Source organism: Rattus norvegicus (genome assembly GCF_036323735.1).
Source record: "Rattus norvegicus strain BN/NHsdMcwi chromosome Y unlocalized genomic scaffold, GRCr8 chrY_unlocalized_1, whole genome shotgun sequence".
Classification (NCBI taxonomy): domain Eukaryota; kingdom Metazoa; phylum Chordata; class Mammalia; order Rodentia; family Muridae; genus Rattus; species Rattus norvegicus.
This window is the reverse complement of record NW_026947367.1, coordinates 818,750-837,606: the sequence shown is the minus strand read 5'-3', so window position 1 is coordinate 837,606 and position 18,857 is coordinate 818,750. Positions and strand designations below refer to the sequence as shown.

The 18,857-nt window shown below is 37.7% G+C and overlaps 1 long non-coding RNA gene across 1 annotated transcript; it reads right to left on the bottom strand.

The window, feature by feature from the left end:
- Nucleotides 1-3,766: 3,766 nt before the first annotated feature.
- LOC103694765 (uncharacterized) lies at nt 3,767-17,450 on the bottom strand. The gene is made up of 5 exons (XR_010061992.1): nt 15,781-17,450; nt 14,772-14,949; nt 11,992-12,202; nt 7,081-7,243; nt 3,767-4,236 (listed from the first exon to the last, which is right to left on the bottom strand). It is a non-coding gene; the product is annotated as an uncharacterized LOC103694765 (long non-coding RNA).

The following is an 18,857-nucleotide window of genomic DNA, read 5'->3' as shown; positions in this document are numbered from 1 at the left end:
ATTCACATACAGATAACCACTTAACAGAAACTGAGAGCCAGAAAAGAATGGTTAGGGCATTGCCTGAGGATCTGAAGGGGATTGGAACCTAATAAGAAGAACAACACTATCAATTACGTTTACCCTCCAGAGGCTCAGGAAATTTACCACAAACTAGTGTATTCTTGGGCCAGGCCATGGCTTCTGCTACATAGATCATAGAGCATATGGAGAAGACAACTGCCTCTTCTTCCATCTTTAGGAAGGGAGTCAGTTGGTCCTGTGGAGACGTCATATCCCAGAAAAGGGGGATGGTAGAGGACTAAAGTGGAAGTGGGCATATAGATGGGGGAGCACCATCTTAGAGTGAAAGAGGTTCAGAATGGATTGGGTGATACAAGGAAGAAAGACAAATTGGGGAAATGACATTTGAAATGTAAACAAATGAATAGATTATTGTAACAAACGAATAATATAATACATTTATGTTTCCAACAAAGACATTCACATCTCACTCCTTAAGGACTATATAGTCATTATCTGTACTACAGGTTTACTGAAAGCTGAAATCTATAATTTTTGAGATGTACTTATTATTGAAAATTTACATAGATAAACCCAATCAATATTTTATCTTCTGTCCCTGTACCTATTGTTATTAACTTTGAAAAAAAATTAAAAAATGTGTTTCTACTTCATTAGGTTTCCATTCTATGACTCAAATTTCTCTCACTTTTAGCTGTACAGCTCTATATTTCCTCCATTGTCGCCCTCTTCCCTGTCTCTTCACATTTGACATTTCTGTTCCTGACAGTGTCCCTCAGTAATTCATAATTGCACTTGTACTTCCCAAAATGAGGACAACGGACACTAAACTGATCATACAGATACACATTTTGCTGAATTAACATACAGATTAAGTGAATAAGTATCCCATTTTCCCTTTTTCATCTAGGTTAAGTCATCTATGATGACTTTCACAAGACCCATTCACGGTCCTGAAAATTACATGCTTTCCTTTTCTTGTCTGTCAATGCACCATATTTTCCTTATTCATTCATTTGTTAAAGAACAACATGAATAGCTCCAAATTATCAAGGGTCTCTATAATAGAATAAATCATCATTTGGATATATATCCTCAAGTTATATCTTTAGGTGTATCCGTTTCTACATTCATGAAGAAACATCGTACTGATTTCTAAAGTTGCTGTAGAAGTTTGCATTTCCAAAAGGAGAATAGCAATATTCTCCTCTCTCAATAACACAGTAAAGATAAGTTGGCTCATGTGTTATTAAACTAAGATTTCTGAAAGGGATGAAAAAAATTCAGAATAATTTTGATTTGCATTTCTGTAATGTATAAGGATTCAATTCAATTGTGAATATTTTGTTTAGATATGTACACAATTACTTATTTTTTCTGTATGTAGAGTGTCTTTACATTATGATTCATAGAAGCCCATTTTTGAACGTGTACATGGAAACAACGCTTACTATTTTTGAAAATAGCCACTTTAAATTTACTATGGTCAAATTATATAATGTGCTCTCACTAAACTCACAGAATTGGCAGATCTGTTGTAACTAACATAATTCATTAAGGTCACTTTGTGAAACATCCCTCTATAATGAAACATTCTCTATGTACATAATATTGAGTAATATATTTAATTGTTTTATTTTTTTGAGAATATCCACCAAAGTATTTTGATAATAATTTTCCCATTTAGTTTACCCACATCACTATATTTCTTTGAATCCTACCTTTGTATTCCTTCTACATTAAAATACTGTTTAATATCCCCATGATGATCCCTTACAAAAATTGTTCAACCCTCCAACAGAACACACTAACTGTCCACAGTGTGTCAGTTAGGAGTAACAGCTTTCAGGCATTTACACTGCATTCTGCACTGTTGACTGTCTTGAAGCTATGCAGGGAACCACAGCTGCTATGTTTCACGAGGTCAGCACTCTGTGTTTCCTGAAGACACGATTTCCCTGTGATCACCCCCACATTTTGGGCGCCTACAGTCTCTTTACATCTTGTTTCAGGGTGGACTTTGAGTCTTGTGGAAGGGGTATAGCATGTATATCCAACTCATCATGGCTGAAATCAATAAAATGAGGACAACAATATAGTGAATGAAAGGAAGTGTTCATTGGTGGAAGGTATTAACAAGATTGTCATTACCTCTGGCCAAGTTAGTTAAAGAAATGGTAGAATTAACAAACTTAAAGAGAAGAGAGGAGAGGTGGAGAAAAAACTTTTTATATTATAGTCCCAAATCCAGATTAATTTTTAAACCATTAATGATTTACTAGATGTATTGCATACACCAGTATTAAATCACCTCAATATGCATAATTTAAACAGCACCATACTGAACAATGACACAGAGTCGGGCCTTAATATCTCCCTCCTAAAATATCATAGGACCACATGTATTCAGTTAATAATTTGATTATACATTTAAAGAGAATTGAATTTCTTAGACGATTCCATAAAGTAGACAAAAGGATTGAATACATTAAATTTCTATTTTGAATCTGGTATTATCCAACAGTTGACAGAGAAAAAAAGAGAGAGTGAGGCAGGGGGAAAATGAGGTAAACAGAAAGGTACAGAGAGAGGGAGAAAGAATTACAGACGACCCATAGAAAGAGAGGAAGACTGAGTATTACAGACTAATTTACACCGATACACACATATTCTCAATAAAATCCTTATGAACAGATTCAAAACGACATTAAAAATAATCTTCAAGCTTTCCTAAAATAATAGACATACAAGTCTGACATTTAACACATACACACACACACACACACACAAACACACGCACACACATATATATATATATATACACATACATACATATATATATATATACACATACATATATATATATATATACACATACATATACATATATATATATATATATATATATATATATATATATATATATATATATCCTTGTGGTAGGATGTTGCATCTTTATCCCAGATCTTTAATCAAGATCTATTCTTTATTGTTATTTTTTTAGTCATCTGCAGATACATCTTTTTTAGCAATGAATCCTTCTCACTGGAGACCAGAGAAGAGACGTGCAGTTCCATGGTTAATACACGTCATTGCAAGACGTCAAATCTAAATGTAAAAGTGTGAATGGAACAAATATTTTTGGACAGTGTTCTGCATGCAACTTCTTTCATAGACAGTCTTTGAAGGAGAGCTCTGTAATTTTGCATTTCATATTTGAGTTTTCTGGGACTCTGACTAGAATGTACTCACAACTGTTTGGGATTACCTTGGCAATTAACCAGTTCGTGAACAGAGCTGAATTCTTCATATAGTCTGCTGTGTCTGTTAATATTGCTACAGTGAGGAAAATCTCTGCTAAAGCTCTTCATCTGTTTTCAGACAGCATCCTCATACAAGTGTGGACTTCTGTGGGTTGTGGTAGGGAAAGTTTGAGAGCTGTAAATGCAGAAGTACATGTATGAGGAGGGAAAGGCCAGTGTGTTGATCATAAACAACTTCACAACATTCATTGTTTTAATAATCATTAGGAAGTGGACGTCTGCAAAATCACCTCAGCAGATTTGCATGTTAGAAAAACAGTAACTGATTCACAGGAGATTTAGATCCACTGGATTGTTAAATATGGGCTTAGAGGTAGAGACATATCAGCACATGAAGAATGGATAGTCAATCCTGTGTGATAGGTTAAGCTTCCCTACCCAATGGTTGCAGGCAAACAGCATCAGACTTTACCACTGAGTAATAGAATAAAACCAATTTATTGAGAATCCCAATCATAAGAAAATAGTGACATCCTCCATGATGCACATCATCTCTCCGGTTAACTGGCATCAGCATGATGGAATGTTTGCTGTCAGCATGGGTTTTTCCTGCCACCCCTTTCATAACGGCAGAGCTCCAATCTGCTTCAGTTAAGTCATCAGCTCCCCATTCTGTTCGAGGGAGATTAGATCACTGCATCTGTCTATGCAGTTTTTCTTTACCTATGAAGGCCCAAGGAACTATTCTCACTCCAGTGAGCTGCTGTACGTAATCTTGAATCGCATTTGTGTTGTTAGTGGCTGTGATGTCTACAAATTCCAGAAGACCATGTTTCAAAGGGAGTTGATTGAGGATTTCTTTGGTATTTTTGCATCACTAAATGTGGGCTCGATGAACAGGAACATCTTCCCTGATTGGGTCTTGCAGTTCCCATACTCTTGAACCGTGCTGTGAATTGCATGTATGTGTTATATAGCACTTACGTCAAGTGAAACATTTATTTATAAAGAAATAATAGCAATAATAATGGCAAAGATAATAATCTGAACCAAACAACTATCCCCAATAGGCACCAAATACAGAATCAAGGCCAACAACATAAAAACTAAGTATAAAAAAGGTTTTTAAAATCATGGAATTCATTATCTCTTCTATGTGGTTTCCACTGAGATGATATTTCATGAAACCAGAGACAGATTACGTCTGATTTTCCTGATTTTCATTTCTAATCCATTGGTGAGGGTTTTCATTTCCTGAAAATCATTAGAGCAATACTGTTGATTTTCTCATTAATTTTTTCTATGTGATCAATCTTAAAGTACTATACTTTAGGAATAGCGAAATATATGACCAAAAGGATACAGTATGGATACCTTTTCCATGATGAAATTGGTATACAGAGTAGGCCACACTAGACACATCGAAAGGCCATTTCACACATGTACCTCTGGCTTGCTGGGAACAATTATGAATCTCAAGACCCTGCAAATTTCAGTGATCTATATCTGCATATGGTTTCTGGGACTACAGGATGCAACACTGCACAAGAAAAAACTTGTTTCTTATGAGTTGAAAAACACATTTTATTCTGAAAAATATATATTAATTTTTTTCAAAAAGGGCTTAAATGATACAATCATAATGTAATGTGCATGACATTAACAGAACTGCAAATTCACCAAAAGAACAAAAATTTATAAAGAATGAATAACAAAACTTCCAACCAAACCAACATTACTAATACTTGAAGCAAACAAAACTCAAAACAGAAACAAAACACACTAATTAAGCTAAGCAGAATTCTCTTGCTGAAGGTTTAGCACCACAGTCGTACTCTGTGGCTGGCCTTGGGAACAGAAAGTAAAGGCAGTAAGTCAACTATTGAAATACATTTTAAAAGGTGAATCTGGCTATGCCTTTTTGGAGCCTTTACAGGTGACGGTCTTCTAAAGCTAATATGAGACTTTTACAAAATTTGGTTTCTAGAATTTGAATTTCTCTTTACTGATTTCCAATAATCAACTTGAAAATCCCCCATAACAAGAACAAATTAATCCTCTGAGACTCCTACTGGATGCTCAGAAGCTCTTGATTTGCTTCATCATTTCTTTGAAACCCTCCCATGTTCATGTTCGGCATGAAGGGAATTCCAATGTCTGAATGGAAAATCACTTCCCTTTCCTACCTAGGTTACATCATTTACTTAGCTCAAATGTTTACACTCCTAAGGAGATAACCATTCCAAAAATTCATCCTCTCATATGTTCCACTAAATTTATAGCATATAATTTCAACCATTCAAAGTCATCCTCATGCACATTTCCTGAAGCCCTTAGCTTTCTTCATTTTATTAACAGGTTCTGTCCCCAGTAGTCCTTGTTTACATGCAATGTTTGTCTTTTGCTTTGAACCAGCTGCTCAGACTTAGGTACAGGAACTTACCCAAGCACAAGTTTTTCCCTTTTGAATTAAGCTGTTGCCAATATGCTTTCTTAGGTTTTCCAACTTGAAGAATTTTCCAAGCTCTTACTGTCCCTACAGAGTTATGTCTAGTAATGACCTGGTTCAATACTACAATCATGAGACCTGAGCAACTGCAGTTTCATAAAATCAAAATTGAATCACTACACATCCCTGAAATGCTGTTATCAAAGTGGGATTCCGTTGTTACTGTTTTCAAGTCATCCCACTTAAACTTTAAATGTAAGCATTACTCATGCACAGAATGCTTTCTCAAGAAAGGAGGAGGCATTCTAAATTTTTCATTGAGTTTGAGTTTAACTTACTTGAGGAGATACACTTCATATCTTGTATAAATCCAGCATGCCCCACACAGCACAAAGGAAGTCAATTGTTTGTGGGTTTTGTGTGTGTGTGTGTGTGTGTGTTTGTGTGTGTGTGTTTGTGTGTGAGTGTGTGTGTGTGTGTGTGTGTGTCTAGTGTCTAGGTCACTCCACAGTAAAACGTGCTACGTTTTGGAGAAGCACAGTTGTTCAATGATACCATGGCCTCCTTTGTTTTGCATGCCTCTTTAGCATATCTGATCACTTCAAATTGCACCATTTACCTATACCTCAGGGGCAGAGACTAAATTCATAATATCCACCAATCTCAAAAGGGGTTAAGAACTGATTGATACATAATTTTTTGGGTCTTTAGATTCAAATTTTGTCCCAAAACTCATTAAGTATTTATTGTCCTCAAAACTCAAATCTAAGTGGTATTTTGGACTTTTGAGTTTCATGCCCAAACCTCATCTACTACATGCACTCCCTCAACTGTTGACAAGTTCCAGGTATGCTTTCCGAATGTCATGTTTGCTGTGACTACCTTGTTATTCAGACATGTGATATGCAAGTGAATTCTAATATAGATCTCTTAATAATCAATGGTTCTGATCAGAATCCGTGAAGTGGGGAATCAATCTCTTTGTGCTAAATGTAGGTTGCAAACTGCCTCTGAATAATTTTTGAATAGCATCTGGTATATATGCATGTGCTTTTTAGGTGGTTTTTCTTTATCTATTAACACTCCACATAACCATAGCATCAGATAATTTTAAGTTTCCACGTGAAGTGATTTCTTGTCCATCCTGGCTTAGTATTGTGTGGGGATATTTAGACAATGTGTGTAGCCCTACCGAATTCTTCTTGATATATTATCTTCTACAGATGGTGTAATATCTACAACCTTTGATACACAGCCTTTGATACACCTTCCTTCACTTGTGTAAAAAAAATATTTACAGCAGACGGATCCTGTAATGTTTTGGATACTACGTGATTCCCTTACCTGAAATAAGTATATGCATGCTTATAAAGGCCCAAACAGATCCATTGGGAGATGCCCCGAATTAAAATGTTAACTACTTCTCAGATGTCCTCTGTGTATACAGTCTGAGAAACAGTCACTGCAGTTCAGGTGTGGACCTGATGTATAGTCAGCCATTTTCCCACTTAAAAAAAAAACAAAACAAAACAAATTACTAAGGCAAGGATTGAGAGAATGCTTTTATCTATGTAGAACATTAAATTCAGCCTCACATACAAATGTGTGAGGCGAATAAATTTCAACCCAGTACTTCAGAAGGAATAATATACTTTTTTGTATGGTATCTCTGGAATAGAGTATGATGTCAATACAGTCTTCCGTGACAGATTTTCAAGCACATATGAATATCTGAAGACTCCAGGAGAGTAACTCTTGCTCAACAAAATAACCGTAATGTTATTTGTGACCCTGCCTGGGACCACTTCTTGCTGTGTATCAGATATCTGACTCATTTTTAAGTCTTTTTTGTATCTCATGCTAATTTTTATGCTGCATGATCAGAGGTTGGTATTAATTTGCCTCCCTGCTGAATTCACAGCTACAAGAAAGTGTTATTTATGAGAAGGGCTTGATATTCTAGAATGTAGAATGTTATTGGCTGTGGCTTTCATTGGCTCCCTCCATTCTTTCAAGGTTCATATCAGTGAAGAAACAGCATTCAGAAAGGGAAACACTATTGTTCTGACACAGGACAGAAAAAATCCACGAAATTTTCCTTGTATGGTATTAGAACACAGTGGACAGGAGATACAGTCAGCATAGTCAATGAAATGCTCCCCCTGTATATCCAATGGACAAATGTTTACCCATCTGGTTTGGCTTGTTAGCCATGCTTGCTTAGCCTGCTCACCCAGTTCCCAAGCTGTGAAGAGGAGACTTTGTTCTCAGCAAGGGATAAGGTGGTGGATCAACATCTTATTTTTGCTCACTATTTACTGTTCCTCCAAGGTAAGCAGATTCCTCCAAAAGGAGCTCCCATTTCCATAGTCTCCCTTCTTCAGATATGAAGCTATGAGCCCAGACAACAAGAAAATCTCTGTAAACAAGACAAAGTAAAACTTTTCTTTGTCTAGTGCTGGGGAGGATGGGCAGGTCTGTTGGTGTCTTCCTTACTGTAGGTTCTTCTTGAGACAGGAGAGGAGGAAGAGCTTTGGAGGAGGGTAAATCTTGATCCATTTAGAGTTGCACTATAATAATCATCTTCTTCATCATCATCTTCATCATCATCATCACCATGACCATCACCATCACCATCACCATCACCATCACCATCACTATCACCATCACAATCATCATCAAAAGTATTTTAGGCTGGTGAGATGATTCAGGTTTTAAGAGCACTAACTGTTTTTCCATAGTTCCTGAAGTTTAATTCCCAGCAAAATCATCGTAACAGACAACCATGTATAATGGCTTCAAACTCCCACTTCTCTTGAGTCTGACATTTACAGATTACTCATACAAAACAAATAAAATAAATATTTAAAATAAAAAATAAAACATTGATAACTAAGTTTAAGTTAATGTGCTTCCGTAGCTGACCAGATTTCTGTGTTCCTCTGAGGACAGAAAATACATTCTCTGTCTATTAAAATCCATGATGAGGTATTACACATTACATGTTGTATCCTCAGACAGTTATTCAAACCACAGCTTCTGCTTTTCTGAGAAATTAAATAGCTTCCTATCACACTCCTATCCATACTTTATGTCCTGCCTCTGAGACGCATAACAAAATGAGTTTGTACATGAGGACATTACAGTTGCATTTTCCTGTAGTGTGAGAAAACTGAGGTTAACACGGAGGTGTAAGGATAGTCAACAAAGAAGTGGTCATAATGACTAACTTCTCTGAAAATGCTGTTGCTTCAATGGTTCAGCATTCCTGGGAGTTTTCCAACTTCTTCTGGAGCTCATTAGTCAATTTCAACAACTTCTTAATCTGTTGTTGTTGCTCACTGATGGTGGATGGTTGGGATGATGCCTACCCAGGAGACCATATAGAGAAACACAAGGGAACATGCATAGTAATGCCCCAGACACAAGAGAGAAAATGCTAGTCCCTCAATGAAGCATGAGGAAAGGGGAAGTCTACAGACACTTGGAAGCACTGAAATAGGAGGAAAGCTCTCTTCAAGCCGGATCTATTAGCAATTTTCTTTCTCCCAACCATGATCACTAGATATATGCCTCACACCATTCTGCAGTCCCCATGGCCCTTAACAAAAAAAATGGCCAAGACATGAAGAAATCTAGGACATTGTCAATTCATATCTGATCGGATGCGAGTAAGTCCTGGAGTCCGTAGTGTTTAGGACCACCAAGCCTTTATCATGTAAGTTCAAGACAAAGAGTAAGAGACCTTGATGCATGTCCAGGGGAGTATCCCTGTCTCCATTCTTATCATAAAATTCCAATGGCATGTCCAGGGATCCACTGAAGATAAAATTCAATACTCTACTCTGAGAGTCAAAGCTTTTATCACTGTGTCACATTTAGTAATTCCTCCTCATTCCAAATGAAATTACGGAACACATAGTAAACCAGATGCATGCTTGAAAATTCCTGGCTCTCTGCCAAAAAAAATTATCAGATATTCCTGAAACTGGTTCTCTTCTTTAGGAATCCAGAGCCTTCAGTACGTAAGTCCTACTCCTAGAAGGCCTGAACCAAGACCACTCCTCTTGGATGCTCCTCAGGACCAGCACACAGCTCTCACTGACCCTTTTCCACCAGATAATTTATGTTTTTCCTTCTATAATAAGAAAGTATCTTAATTTCTTCTTCCTCTCTCTTTTGTCTCTCCATGCTCTTCGTTTTCTCTGTAAATAGCTTGATCATCCAGAAAAACATTACTGTTGGTAAACCAATAAGCACTAACTAAATGCCACAAGGGAAGTTTCTGTTTCCATACTACTAGTGACATCACAGAGAATACCATGGAAATTCCAGCATACATTAGAGTATCCAGAAGAGAGTCCCCTTCAACAGCACATAACTACCCATTAACTAGATCTTATCCAAATAAACAAGCCAAGTTGCCCTTTCCCGGATCTTTGCCTGAGACACAAGTGAAGACTTTATATCACTATCCCTTCTAACCCAGAGATATCACTGATCCATTGTATTTTTTTACCACCTTCATGCATGAATAGTGAAGACTCAATTTTCAAACACAACCCACAAATGGTCCTCCCCACCTTAGGTAGCACACTCACAATGACAAAGAAGAAAATAAACTGAGATCCTAATCTAGAATACTTGTCTGTGATGCATTGATTCGACACATTTAATCCATCCTGGGGACATATTCTGTAGCTAAATGTCCAATTTCTCCAAATTCTTCATCTATTCCTCCTGCTAAGTAATATTGGAGGGTTGGGATGATGTCTTCCCAGTAGGCCAGGCACATAGATAAACACAATTAAGCAAAGACTTGGGGAAGATCCAAAGACTAAAACAGTTCGGATAGGGGAGTGAAGAATACAGAAAACACATAAATTCTGATAAAAAACTTCCCTCAGAGACTCAAAAATTACTTATTTTAGCCATGAGGCTGGTTGTGATGTGATCAGTGTACACAGATCTGGCTAAAGGTGCATTGATTAACACAGGTGTTATTTGAGTCATCAAAACAAACACTCAGAGAAAGCATGATGGGTCAATCTTGGAATGAGCAATTAAGAAGCCAAACTGAAGTATAGAGAGGTATCATGTGGAAGAAAGAGACAGACAAAGACAGACAGACAGACAGACAATACAAACACAGACACACACACACACACACACACACACACACACACACACACACACACACAAAACAAAGCAGCAGACATAGGGAATACAATGTTGTAGATCATTGGTAAGGAGCTTCTGCCAGGGAAGAAAAATCAAATTCTTCCTTTGGGTGCCACATGTGACAACTTCTATACTCCTGAAAGGCAGGCACTACTACATTTAAGTACAACATCCACTAGGAAAATACAGAGAGGGAAGTGTAAAATAAGGGAAGAGACTAGGAATTATTAAATGATGCATGTTTATTAAAGCCCCATGTTACCTTTCTCCTGATTCTGGCAGCCCCTGTAAAGAGAAGCCAGTCCATGGTCATCCTGGCATGCATTTCTTTGATCTCTGAAAATTTTCCTTCCATACATGGTCCTTGGACCCTAGGCTTGTTGGTAGTTTATGAATATTCTACATCTTCTCAGTTGTTAAATTCTAGTCTAGTAGATCAGGACATCAATTCTATTTTTAATTGTGGTTCTCTAGTAGACAGCAAGTTCAGATCACATTTGGGTTTATGAGAGAAGCAAGTGCATAAACTGACATGAAATATGTTATCATTAGTAAATATTGTTGTAGGAAAGCTGAAAAATAGGTGAGAGAGGAAGACGGACAGAGAAAAGAGATGAGACAGAGAAATATAGAAAGACACATACAGAGAGCGAGAGTGAAAGAATACTATACCTTGTGTATATGAAGTCAGAAAATAATTTGTGAATCTAGAAGACAAGGTATAAATGACTATCTGTAAATCCCTGTAACTAAGAAAGAATCCTGGAGTCTGTTGTTCTATTCAGATTTCATACAGATTGGCATATGCCAATGGGAGACACTAAACTTCCATTAGCAAATACTTAGACTGGATAATGCAGTTATGGTGGTCCAGAAAAAAGCACAGATTTGTCCCCTCTGTCTGCCTCTCATTACTCTGATCTCACATGTCACAGGAGGCTGAATGGTCTTCCACATACCCTGAGATGCAGCTCACAAGGGACAAAATCTATCTTCAACAGTGCTTCATCTGAGCCTACCCTTGGATTGTGGATGGTACTCAAGAAGCTAACTGACAGATTACACTTTGCCTACCTGGGTGTCAAAGTTCAGACATGAGACTCCCACTCTGTGATTCTCAAAACTTCCATGTTTCCATTGGATGGGCAGTGTCACAAATGGCCTGATACTGTCTTGTCAAACCTCTCATATGCTTCATGTGACCAAGTTGATAGCCTCTATCAGCTAATTCACAGATCAACAGGATGCAACTTTGCTTCAGAGCCTTCATGTCTGGCCACAGAAGCTGAGAGAAAAATGTCACAGTTAACAGTGATAATGTAGCCATGTCAGGGCTTTTCCTCCAAGTTTCACTTTCAAGTGTATTATTTTATTGTAGATTATGCTACTCTTTCTAGAAGGTCATGTTGTGGGAGAACATTTGGATGCTTCCCCATCCACAGTTCATAGATTTCTTACATAGACTCCTTTCAGTGACAAGGTTTCTGTAAACTTGTATACATACTATCCATGTAAGCACACAAGCATTAATTACTAAGGCTCAATTATCTCCTCCGAATGATGTCCATTAAAAGGCTATCTAAAATAACTTTGTTTCATTTAAATATTAGGTACTGGACTTTACCCAAGCACAAGTTTCTCCATTTTGAATTTAGCTGTTGCCAAAATAGTTTCTTAGGTTTTTCAACTTGAAGAATTGTTGAACCTCTGATTGTCCCTACAGAGTTATGTCCTTCAATCATGAGAACTGAGCAACTGTGTCCATAAAATCAAATTGATTCACTAGACATCTCTAAAATGCTTGTTTAAAGTCAGATTCAGTTGTTTTTTTTTAAGTCATCCTTCTTAAACATTGAAATGTAACCATTACTCATATACAGAATGCTTTCTCAAGAAAGGAAGAGGAATTCTAAATTTTTCATTGACTTTGGGTGTAACTTACTTGTGGAGCACGCAGCTGATATCTTGAATAAATCCAGCGTGCCACACACAGAACAAAGCGAGTCAATTATTTGTAGTTTGTGTGTGAGTGTGTGTGTGTGTGTGTGTGTGTGTGTGTGTGTGTGTGTGTAGGTCACTCCACATTAACTCGTGCTACATGTTTGAGAAGCACACTTGTTCAAAGATAGCATGAACTTCTTTCTTTTGTATGCCTCTTTAACATATCTAATCACTTCAAATTATACCAGTTACTGATATCTCTGGGGTACAGATTAAATTCATAATATCCACCATTAATCTCTCCTTAGGGACTCAGAGCTGAATGATAAATATTTTTTGGAGTATTTAGATTCGAATTTTGCCCGAAAATCGTCAAGATTTATTGTTCTGTAAATGCTAATCCAGCTGGTATTTTGGACATTTGAGATTCATGTCCAGACTTCATCAGCTAAATGCACTCCCTTTACTGTTGGCAAGTTCAGGATATGCTTCCTGAATGTCATGTTTGCTGTGACTACCTAGTTATACTGTCATGTGATACACAAGTGAGTTCTAATATAGTTTTCCTAATACTCAATGCTTCTGATCAGAATATGTGAATTGGGGAATCAATCCCTCTGTGCTAAATATAGGTTGTGAAAAGCCTCTGGATAAATTTTGAATAGCATCTTGAATATATGCATGTGCTTTTTAGGTGGTTTTTAATTATGTATTAACAGTCCACATACAATAACATCAGATTATTGTAAGTTTCAACGTTAAGTGATTTCTTGTCCCTCCTGGCTGAGAATTGTGTGGGGATACTTAGATCAATCTGTGTAGCCATAAGGAATTCTTCTTGATATATTATCATCTAGTGATGGTGTAATATCTATAACCCATGATACACAGCCATTGATACACAGTCCTTGACCTGTATAAAAGAAAAATATTTACAGAAGTCTGATCCTATAATGTTTTGGCTACTACATGATTCCCTTAGCTACAATATGTCTATGCATGCTTATTCAGGCCCAAGTGATCATGGGGAGACAAACCTGGCTAAAAATGTCAACTACAACTCAGATGTCTTCTACATATACAGTCTCAGGTACAGTCACTGCAGTTCAGGTGTGAAACTGCAGAATACTCAGCCATTTTCCAAATTAAAAAAAAAAAAAAACAAATTGCTGAGACAAGGATTGAGGGAATGCTTTCATCTATGTAGAACATTAATTTCAGCCTCACGTACAAATGTGTGATGTGAAGAAGATTCAACACTGTTCTGCAGAAGGAATACTATACTTTTGGATATGGTCTCTCTAAACTAGTGTATGATATCAATACAGTCTTCTGTGACAGATTTTCAAACACATCTGTACATCTGAGGAATCCAACAGAGTATCTGTGGCTCAAGCAAATACACTTCATGTTATTTGTGACCCTCACTGGGACCACTTAGTATTAGGTGAGAGAGTTCTGACTCATTTTTAAGTCTTTTTTTGTATCTCATGATAATTTTTGATGCTTTCTTTCCATCATTGTATAGTTAGTCAAAAGGCCTGTGTACCTGATATCAGCTTAATTATCAGATGTTGGTTGCAATTTTCCCTCCTGCTAAATTTACAGCTACAAAGAAGTGTTTCTTATTAGAAGGCCTTGATTTCTACAATGTAGCATTTTGTTGTCCATTGTTTTATCTAGCACCCTCAGTTCCCTCAAGGGTCCTATCAGTGAAGAAATGCATTGAGAATGAGAATGTTTGTGGGACCCAGGTAGACAAAATGAATCAAAGTTTCCTTGAATGTGATAAGAACTTAGTGGACAAGGGATATATTCATCTTAGTCAATGAAATTCTCCCCCTATGTACCCAATGGACAAACATTTACCCACATGTATTGGCTTGTTAGACATGCCTGCTTAGCCTGCTTACCAAGTTACCAGGCTGTGAAGAGTAGACTTTGTTCTCAGCAAGGGATTAGGTGGTGGATCAATCCTTGTTCACTGTTTCCAACTCCTCCAAGGTAAGCAAATTCCTCCAAAAGCAGATCCACTTTGCGTAGTCTATCCAGATTTCAAGTATCAAGCTATGAGCCCAGTCAACAGAAAATCTACATAGTTCAGAAAAAGTAAAATTTTTCTTCATTTAGTGCTGGGGTCAAGGGGCAGCTATAATTGTGTCTTTCTTTTTTGTAGGTTCTTCTTGAGACAGGGTAGTGGGAAGAGCATTGGAGGAGGGTAAGTCAGAATCAAGAATATATCAGAATAATAATAATAATAATAATAATAATAATAATAATAAAAAAATGTCGTTTATGCTGGTTAGGTTATTCAGCATTTAAGAGCAGTGACTGTTTTTCAAAGGTCCTGAGTTCAATTCCCATTAAACACATCATGGCATGCAACCATCTAAGGTGGCATCTGATGCCCTCTTCTGGTGAGTCTGACCGCTACAGTATATTTACAAAAATCAAATAATTTAAATCTCTTAAATAAATGAATGAATAAATAAATAAATAAATAAATAAATAAAAGTTCACTTATCTAAGTCTCAGTTACTGTGCTACTGTAGCTGCCCAGCTTTCCCTGTTCCTCTGAGGACAGAAAATGCATTCTCTAGCTATTCAAATCCTGGAAGAGAGATCACTAATTACTTGCTGAAACCCAGGAATGTTATTCAAACTATAGCTTCTGTTGTTCTGAGAAATGAAATAGCTTCCCGTCACACTCCTATCCTGACTTCATTTCTTCCACTGAGAGTCACATAAGAAATTTAGTTTGTGCATGAGGTGGTTGGAGTTCCAGTTTCTTTGTATGTGAGAAAACTGGGGATAACACAGAGAGGTCAAGACTGTCAAAAAAGAAGTGGGCGTAATGGCTATCATTTACTCAAATCCTGTTGGTTCAATGAGTCAGTATCTCTGAGAGTTTACCCAACTCACAGGTCTTCTTCTGGAGCTCAATAGTCAGGTTTCTCCAACTTCTTAATCTGCTCTGCTTGCTCATTGATGATAGGAGGTTGGGATGTTGCCTTTCTAGCAGACCCTGTAGTAAAACACAAGGGAACCACAAGAACAACAGCCCAGTCATAGGATAAAGCATGCTGTGTCCCCAAAAAGAAGCATGAGGAAAGGGGAAATCTACAGATACTTTGAAGCACTGAAAGGTGAGGAAAGCTCTCTTCAAGATCTATTAGCTACTCTCCTGCTCCCAGCCATGATTGTTAGATATATACAGGTAAACCCTGGACTCCATAGTGCTTTGGATCACCAAGCCCTAATCATGTATGTTCAAAACAAATGATTCTGATATCTTTAAACATATCCAGGGGAGTATCACACTCTCTGTTCTTGTCATAACATGTCAATGACATGTACAGGAGGCCTCTGAAGATTAAGTCCAATACTCTTCCCTGAGAGTCAAAGTATTTATCCCTGTGGCTCCTATTGGCTTTCTTTCTCACTGAGAGTGAAACTTAGGAACTCATAACAGACCCACTGCATGGTTGTCAATTGCTGGCTGTCTGCCAAACATTCATCAGATATTCTTGACTCTGGGTCGCTTCTTTAAGAATCCAGAGGTTTCAGATCATTAGTCCTAATCCTAGAAGGCGTGACCCAAGCCCAACTTCTCCAGGAAGCTCCTGAGCACCAGTCCAGAGCTTACTCTCTCTGGTTTACACCTGATCGTTTAATTTTTTCACTTTTATAACAAGAAAAATGTCCTAATTTCGTCTTCTTCTCTCTCTTGTGCTCAATGCTCTCTGTTTTCTTTGTAAATAGCTTGATCATCCTGAAAAACATGTCTCTGGGTAAACCAATAAATACTAACTAAATGCACGAGGGCAGCTTCTGTTTCCATAACATTAGTGACATCACAGAGAATACCATGGTAATTCCAGCATACAATAATGTATCCAGAGGAGGGTTCCCTTCAAGAGCACATAACAACCCATTAACTATATCTTCTTCAAATCAAAAAGCCAAGCTGCCCTTTCCAGGAGCTTCATCTAAGACACAAGGGAAGACTTTTAATCAGTCTCCCTTCTAAAGACAGAGATGTCACTGATTTATTGAATTCTTTCCCACCTTCATGTGTGGATATTAAATACTCAATTTTCACACAAAGCCCCGAAATGGTTCTTTCCCACCTTAGGTAGCACACTCAAAATGATAAGGAAGAAAGGAAGTTGAAAACTTAGGTCAGGATGACTGTCAATGAAGCAATGATTCCACACAGTTAATCCCTCTAAGGGTACATCTTCTGTAACTAAATGATCAGTTTCTCCAATTTCCTCATCCATTGCTCCTAATAAGTAATTATGGAGGGTTGGGATGATGCCTTCATAGTAGACCAGATAAATAGATAAACACAAGTAAGCAAAGACATGGGGAAGATCCAGAGTAGTACAGTTTGGGTGGGGGAATGAAATGTAAGGGAAAATTACGTAAATTCAGATAAAAACTTTGCTCAGAGCCTTAAAAATAAAATATTTTAGCAATGTGGCTATTTGTGATGTGACCCGCTGTTCACAGGTATGGCTACAGATGCATTGGTTAATGCAGGTGCAATTTGAGAGAGCAAAAGCAAACACTCACAGAACACATGATGGTTCAACCTTGGAATGAACAAGTAAGAAGTCAAACTGAACTATGGAGAGGTATCATGTGTAAGAAACAGACAGACAGAGACAAAGTCAGGCAGGCATGCACACAGGCAGACAGACAGACAGACAGACAGACACACACACACACACACACACACACACACACACACACACAAACAAAACATCAGTCTTGGGGAAAAAGATGTTGTAGATCACTGATAAGGATGTTCAACCAGGGAAGAAAATTCAAATTCTTTTGTTGGGTGCCACATGTGACAACTTCTATATGCTTGAAAGGGTGTCACTACTACATTTATGTACAACATCCACTAGGAACATCCAGACAGGGAAGGGTAAAGTAAGGGAAGAGACTAGGTATTCTTAAAATATACAAGTTTATTAAAGCCCCATATTACCTTTCTCCTCATGCTGGCAGTCCCAGCAAAGAGAAGCCAGCCCATGGGCAGCCTGGCATGCATTTCTTGGATCTCTGTAAATTTTCCTTCCATACATGCTCCTTGGGCCCTAGGACTGTGGGAAGTTGTTGAATATTTTGCATCTTCCCATGTGGTTAAGTTATAGTCCAGTAAGTTGGATATCAACTCTGTTTGTACTTGTACTTCTCCAGAGGACACCAAGTTCAGATGACAATGTGGTTTATGAGAGAAGCAAGTGCATAAACTGGCATGAAGTATGTTATCATTAGTAAAGACTGTTGTAGGAAGGAGGAAAAATAGGACAGAGATGCAGACAGAGAGAGAGAGATGAGACAGAGAGACAGAGAAAGACACATACAGAGGGAGAGAATGAAAGAATATGCCTTGTCAATATGAAGCCATAAAAGAATTTGTGACTCTAGAAGACAAATTATGAAGGACTGCCTGTAAATTCTAGTAACTAAGAAAGAAGCCTGGGATCAGTTATGATATTGAGACTTCATACAGATTGGCCTATACCAATGTGAGACACAAGACTTCCATGAGCAAATCCTTAGCCAGGAAAATGCAGTTATGGTGGCCCAGAAAAACAAACACTGATTTGTCCCCTCTGTCTGCCTCTCATTACTCTGATCTCTCTTGTCGCAAGAGGCTGAATGGTCTTCCACATACCCTGAGATGCAGCTCACAATGAATAGCATCTATCTTCAATGGTGCTTCATTTGATCATACCCTTGGATTTTGGATGGTACTCAGGACTGAACTAACAGGTTACACTTTGCCTAGCTGGGTGTCAAAGTTCAGACATGAGACTCACACTCTGTGATTTCCAACAATTCCATGTATCCATTGGGATGGCAATGTCACAATGGCCTGCTACTGTCTTCTCACTCCTTTCACATTCTTCATGTGACCGAGTTGACAGGCACCTTGAGTTTATTCTCAGATCCTCAGGAGGCATATTGGCCTCAGAGCC